This window comes from Arachis ipaensis, chromosome B06, assembly GCF_000816755.2.
Source record: "Arachis ipaensis cultivar K30076 chromosome B06, Araip1.1, whole genome shotgun sequence".
Taxonomy (NCBI): Eukaryota; Viridiplantae; Streptophyta; class Magnoliopsida; order Fabales; family Fabaceae; genus Arachis; species Arachis ipaensis.
In genome coordinates this window covers 132212207-132219989 of record NC_029790.2, presented here as the reverse complement: position 1 = coordinate 132219989, position 7783 = coordinate 132212207, and the positions used below count along the sequence as shown (strand labels likewise).

Genomic DNA, 7783 nt, shown 5'->3' with positions numbered 1-7783 from the left:
GTTGCACACCTCAACGGAAGACTTCCATCCTTGATTTTCACTAATTGATCGAAGTGTTGGATAGGGGTTAATGAGCAGTGGTTGCTATAGCTAGATTTGTGCACTTTGTTGCAGGTAATTATCTAGAACTTTGACTATCCAGAGCTGTGATTTTTTTTGGTAACTGCTACAACAATTGGTCAAATTCTAGCACATCAGTCTATTACATAATTGACTCAAAACAGAACCATATAATAATAATATTCAAACAATGTAAAAGATGCCAATAACTACATTTCAATGTCAGTTAATTCCTTTTATTTATGTAACCACAATGTCTCTAACTTCTGCAATAAGTGAATTATCCTATTCCTATTGATACTAATACTTCAGTTTTGAAGGCTAAAAAGCTTTAGTGTGTGGCAAAAATTTTCTGCAAGAACTTATTTAGTTATGATGGATCAGTTAGGCATCCTTTGAATCAAGTAACATTGCAATCATGTTAATGAACAATAAGTGCAAAGAATTTTCTGCCACATAGTAAAATAGAAAATTTAACTTGTAAGGTTGAAAGGCTTTGACAACCATAATATCTGTCGGGACATGCAGACCTTAAACCCTAACAACCGAATTAATAAAGCAAACTAATTAACCATACTGAATACATGAATCACTACTAAATTGCAGTTACTACATATACTAAGCTAGAATGCTAAGAAAACATTTGTCTCATCACAACTTCTTAAACATACAAACACTGTAACTAACATCAAAAGTTTTCAATCCAGCTTTTTTTTCCCACAATTCCTCTTAAAACTCTTGTTAGCTAATGCTTGCACATCTACAGACACACCTGCTTTTGCTGTGGACCCATCACCTGTATTAGGGGAGGACCTCTTGTCACCGTTGCTCTCAACTTCTGAATCCTATTGTTGACAAAAACTCAACAATTAGCAACTAAAACATTAGCAACCTCTTGATTAGACCCAATTATCTCTATATAAGGTGGATATCAATAAAAAAAGACATAAAAACTTCTTACCCTGGACAGAGAAACTGCCTTATGTCTATTGCTATTATCACCTGTTTCAGTTGTAGGGGTATTAGGTACATGTTGAGAACACTGCAGGAACCAAGATCATTTGAAGGTAACATATTAATTTCAACAATATACTAATCAACACAGCTCAGTTCTAGTTCCAATCGCAACATTCTATACTTACAGAAGCATCGAAAGAAGAGTTGGCAGAACCAAAACTAGACATGAGGCACTCATCATCTAAAATCTTTAAAATGCTGTATACCCCTTCCACGACATTAATATTCATGTAGGTGATGTTGAGCTTGAATAAGAACCTTTTGTCAACAATATTATCCAATTATTTAGGATACGACTCTCTTTTTTCCCACTTCTTTACATGCACATAATAATTTTTTTATCAATCCGAGAAACATTCATTACAGGAGCAAAGTATTTTAAACTCCCATGAATTAGACTTACACATAACTCCTTAATTTTCTCAGCAGCCTTTCCCACCATTTGCCCTGCTTCTTTGTTCAACAAAAAGAGCTTCATACAATCGGTTCCATCAGTTACGATTACTTGCAGCCTATACCTGGAACAACATCTCACCAGCACATCACTGCTAACAATAAAAATATGGCCATATGCAACTGCATTGAATTTCATAGTTCATGATATTAAGCAGACATTAAAAAAAGCAAACAAAGATTGGACACAAAACAACTAACCTTAGCGTAGCCTTGAAGCCTACACGCCTACAATGATCACACCAATACCTATCTTTGCTCTCTAGAACTTTCTTTGGACATGTCTTACACGATGTATATGACCAGTCATCTTTACCAACCTTTAAAGACACAATGTTCCCCACAATCTAGCAGGAAGTTTCCTAAAAAAATGTTTCAAAATTAGTAACAAAACTTTACCGGCTTAAGTGATCAGTTACAAACTTCACCTGTGTCATATTAAGAACCTCCTCTATGGTGCGTATTGGGACAATGCCTGCGTTGATCTCATCTGCCACAGAGTATTGAGGCTGCGATTGAAGATGATTTATTCATTGTGAACAGGGTCCTCCTTTGCCAATCTGTAGAGATTCCAAGAAAACTCATATAACTTAATATGGTTTTTAAGTTATGTTTTATGAACTCATAACAGAGCAGCAATTTGGGCACTCTAGAGACACACATTTTTTTTGAAATCAATAACTTCGAAAAGGTTTGGAGTGAAGTAACATTTGGAGACATAGTAAGTACTTTGAACATTCACAGAATTTAAGTATACATTCAACTTAAAGAGCTGAACAACCATTATGAAAGGCTCCCCATCATCTCGTTCGAGGTGTGGAAGCACTTGGTCCACCAATTCCCTAAACAATGTACATTTATTCTTATGCTTCCTAGAATGAAAGGCATAATACAACTCTAACAGTATTTTTGGACACTTAATATCCAGCATATGCCTGAATTAAATGACTGCAAAACAGAAACAAAATGTACAACTAAAAGAAGAGAGAAAATAGTAAATATTACTTTAGGTCTTCCAACTGTAGTGCAATATGCTTGCTTTCTTCACCCGTGCGTGTAATCATCCCTATAGCCTCTTCTTTTCCAACAACCTCTCCTATGTAATCTGCATGTCACAATAAGGCTATTTAAATCTAAACATGTAATAAAATTCACGATCATATCTTAACAAAATAAGAAGTATGTCGATGTAACGTACCAAACAACATATTTCCATCCATTGGAGAATTTGCCTCAAGTTCAGCAAATGGGCGAAATTTGAACGGGTTAAAAGCAAAAGTCTCGATGGGGAGAACTTCCACCTTTGTCTTTGTATAGAAGCTAAGCTTGTACTTATGAGCAGTTGTCCTTGCCTTCCCATTGTTAATTTTCACAATAAAATTCCGCATACTATACACGGCATGCTCTTTTATCCTCTCCCTTAACAAATCCAACCGAGGCTTACATATCGTTGCATGAATTCTATCACCCTGCAAAACATTTTGAAACCCAAGGAACCAAAACTTGTTAGAAAGGCATTAAAAAAGAACATGCAACGTATAACAATAACTCATCCAATACCTGCTCATCTTGCAAAACCATCTCCAAGCTAAACACCTCATTTTGGTTCCATTAGCTGGGAAACTCATACAATTGGGCAACACCCACGACCAACGACCAAGAAAGCTTGGTTGGATTGATGTCTCTGATCAATTCTGTTTTTGCAGCCATTCTTTGCACCCTAAAATAGCTTCAAGCAAAAGTTCTACCAGGTATAATTAACAATAGATTTATATTTTCTATATAACATGTACCCGTCTAATATTTATATAGAGTTGTTCCTCTATTAATGAATGGAATGAGCAGGAAAAATTGGGATTTTTAAAGAGCTCCGGTGAGCGCCAAAGTGGGATGTCCCAAATCCAATCATTTATTAACTGCAGGTCCTTACACATGGGTGGGGAGATATGTTACTTGTATCTGGAATTCAATTTTGTCAGGACCTTTGACCAACGAAGCCGTCACCTTTGCACTTCTTTTGGAGAGAACCCTGTAGCTATCTCGTCCACTGGGATGTTACTTTGGCGTCCATCCCTGCTGAAAGGACGGCAATTTTTTTTGGATGGTAAGACCGTTGGTGGACAATTTCTAGAGGCTTCTTTATGTATAAGCTGACGCGTTGTAGTAGGTTTGTATTTTCATCCTAATGGAGGGAACACTATCCATGGCGGGTGACGTGTCATCACCTCCGAAGCTTCAGAGTTTGGTGTTTTTGGTGGGAACACTGTTCAAACCTCGTGTACTGAACTACTTAACCATTATATTATAAATAGATATTGTTGTGTTGTTATTTTTCATCAAATATACAAGGGGTAAATGATAAGTGCGCGATGATATTTAAAGGTAGTACATGAAATCTGCTCATTTTAAATAACATAAAAAAGACCCCATTGATAAAGAAAACTAATTTTCTATTTGAAGTGTGCATAACTTAAGGGAAGATAGGCCCGACCTGTTGAAGGACAATGAATAAGCAAGGTTAACTATAAGCCTCAGTCGAGACTATGTGGCCAAGATATTCCACCGAATTTATTACAAATGTGCACTTCTTTGTGTTTAACACAATTTGATTGGTGATGAGAATGCAAAAATTTTGCTGTAAGTGATCGGTGTGACTCTCGATGTCCTAACTGTAGATCAAGATGTCATACAAAATATTAAAACAAACTTCTATAACAACGGCTTAAGGATGTGATTCATCAATACTTGAAAAAATCCAGTGCGTTGGTGAGGTCAAAAAGATATTACCAATAACTCATATTGTCCTTAATGTATTTGGAAGACAATTTTGTGAATATCCCAACTACAAATCTAGCTTGGAAAAAATTATCGCTCCTACCAACTCGTCTAAAAGTTCATCAACGACTGAAATTAAAAATTTATCCAGCACGGTGATCCTATTTAGAGCACGATAATCCACACAAAACCTCCAATTCCGTCTTTCTTCTTGACCAGCAAGATAGGACTAGCATAGGGGCTCATACTAGGCTAGATTATTCCTGAAACCAACATCTTCACAACTATATCCTCAATCACTGCTTTTTGGTGTTGTGAAAAGTGGTAAGGCCTAATATTAGGGACAACAACTCTTTCCTTTAGAGGAATAGCATGATCATGAGATTGATGCGGCGATAAACCTAATAGTGGTTGAAATACTACCTCATCATGAGCGTCTAACACCGTTTTATATCAACTGTGGCATACTTCTGACCAAACTGAGTGTAAACTTAACCCATCATAACACAATCCAGTGTCACCCTTCAAGGTTAAAGCCTCTCTACCCTTGAGGATCTCGATCCAAGAGTCCTTAAAATTTGCCCAAATAACCCCGAGTTTATCCAGCCATGCTAGTCCCAAAACAAACTTAGCCTCATTGCACGGCTGCCTGTTTGTCTCTGTCTCAACAGCGATTGATAGGCGCTCTCCAACCATTCAGGTTGCAAGTGATGCAGTAATACCATGTGGAAGGACTACCACTGTAGCGTGTGTGAGGTTGTCTCCCACCACCAGAATCACGTGAATGTGCGGCCTTCTATGGCAAGTGTCGCCACCATGAGCCACTCCTCCTCCAGCATCGCTCTAAGCAAGAAAAACTGCTTCATCTGCTCAATCTATGTCATCGTGTCCTCACTGCAAAAAATCAAGAGCTCAAGTTTCCTCCATTGCTTCGGCGCGCTTCTACTCCCCTGTGAGCCACCGACAGCCTAGTGCGTTGCTGGAGAACTTCACTTGTGACAAACAAGAGCACTCTACTGCATAGAGTTCACATGTGCATTGATCCACTGCAGCATCTCCTACAGCGCGCGACACTGATCCTCAAAGCGATCAAATCATGATTCCATGATATCCATTCTCCCTTCCATTTTTCGCGATCATGGTTGCACGATTCACCACGAGCTAGCAAGATCCGTAGAATTTTGATACCAGTTGATGGGATCAGGAATTAGAAGAATCAGTAAGATTTATTGATGAATTTGGGACTACAAATCACAATCCCTTATTGGAGTACACTGTTGGAATTACCAACTGTAGAGGGAGTACTTCTTCTCCTAAACCAATGGATTTAACAGAATTTTGACTGAAATGAAAAACTAACTAACCACTAGTGTTTATAGGCAGCAACTAGGACTAGCAAACCTGGTAAACTAGCTCAAAAAGAATTAACAAACAACCAACCAATAATAATTAGGCTACGTTTGGAAGGGAGACTGAGATTAAAAGACTGAAAAATGTACTGGCTGAGTTATATCTCAATATTATGTTTAGCTTAAGATAAATATAGAGATTAAGAGGGTAGATTTAGAATTTAAAAAGTTAAATAAGAATATTTTTTAGAAGAAATGTTATTAAAGTTTTAATCTCCATCCCCAAAAATTTTAGTCTGATGTATCCCCACTTTCTGGAGGTACTAAAGGGACAAAAATTTTGTGCTCCAGGACTGAAATTTTAGTTCCAACCCTAAACCACCAAACACAATACTGAGTCTCAGTCTCTTAATCTCTAAAAACAAATGCTACCTTAGTGACTAAGCAGTTAAAAGTTAGAAGTCAGTTAGTCAACTCCTTACCTCTTCTTGTAAACTAAGCCAAACCTATTCCTATGAAAGCCTTTGCCTTCCTTCATGCTTCAAGCTGACTTATCAATGCTGCTCTTAACTTCATTTCATTTCATTATCAAAATGCAAACACATCCAATGACTAGAATGCATAACGATGCAGATATATGAATAACCTAAGTTTTGTAGGCTTTTTCATCAACCGGTCCCCATGACATACTTTCTTGGTATGATGATTACACGCTCCTGCAAAGCATAAGTCATTAATTCATATGATATTATACAACAAGATAGTGGCTAAACTAATAGAGGAAAAGAGTTATCACTTACTATATTTTACATTTGGCTGTGGAGGGCATCGTGCGTCAGTGCGTGGCTATGGACTATGGCTGTAGAAGGAATCCTAAACGTCAAAGAAAAAAGGTAATCTAGTCACTAGTGTTTCTGTTAGCCAATTTAGGGATTTAAAAAATTTAAAAATTATTACAGTTTATGGATTGGGCTTAAATTTTACTACTAATGTTTTTTTTTTTTAAAAAGCTGGGGGGCCCAGGCCTCCACTTGCCCCCCATGTATCCATCCCTGTATTTGGGTAATGCTAGGTAGAAAAAAAAAAACAACCAAAACTTGCCTTATTTAGTATTAATTAATTATCGCAACAATTAATGAATGCTAAATAAAGCAAGTTATGACTGTTTTTGCCTGATTTTCTTTGGTTACCAAATATTTTCGTTTACATTTAAAGATACTTTTGAAATTTTAAAAGTAGTGTTATACATAGGACCAAATATAAAGAAAGTAACTCTGTCTGAAAACTTTACCAAAAGAAGTCTCTTTAAATTTAAGAAGAAAGAACAATGTAATATTGCTAGTGGCTTAGGTAAGCTCAGGTTTCTTTTGAAAGTTTTCAACACTTTGATAAGTAAGCGTCGATTACTTATCAAGACATATACCAAACAAACAAAGGCAAGTGACCTAAAAATTTGATGTATGTGAAATTTTTTTTTAACAAATAATTGGTATAATGTATGCACAACTAACTTGTATTGTGTCCTGGTATTCTATTGTATTTGTATTGTGCCTTGGTCCATTTTGGAGCTTATAGTGACTAGAATATTTTTTTTCTAACAACTAATTTGTATGTCCTTAGGTGTGCATTTTCTTGAAACAAAACAAATAAATAAAAGATAGAAAGTAAGATCTGATCCATGATAAAAAAAAAAAAAAGGGTTTATCATTCAATAAACCTGGAAAGTATATAGTATACTTCATCGTTTAAAAACATCGATAAGAATTAGAAAAGGTTATGGCTTTAATTGAATTGAATTTTGATGAATATGAAAAAGTTTATTTTCTATTTGTAGCTTAAATATGTGATGAGTTGATGAGATGGTTTCATTGTGATTTTAGAATTTTTATATGTGAAAACTTATTATATTTTTTCTTTGTATATTTTTTATTATTTGATCTCAAAAAAATTGAGGTCATTAAGTTTGGAAGATTTGTTAGATCATTGAGTTTAGTTTTTCTAAATGCACTTACGAAAAACAATCAAATGTAAGATACAACTCACAAAGACATTATTGTTTGCACTACTTTTATAAGAATGATTAGCTATATAATTTTTTCTTTATACATTAATTTTTATTTGTTTTTTTT

The 7783-nt window shown here is 35.7% G+C and overlaps 1 pseudogene; it reads right to left on the bottom strand.

The window, feature by feature from the left end:
- LOC107647689 lies at nucleotides 445-5001 on the bottom strand (annotated as a pseudogene).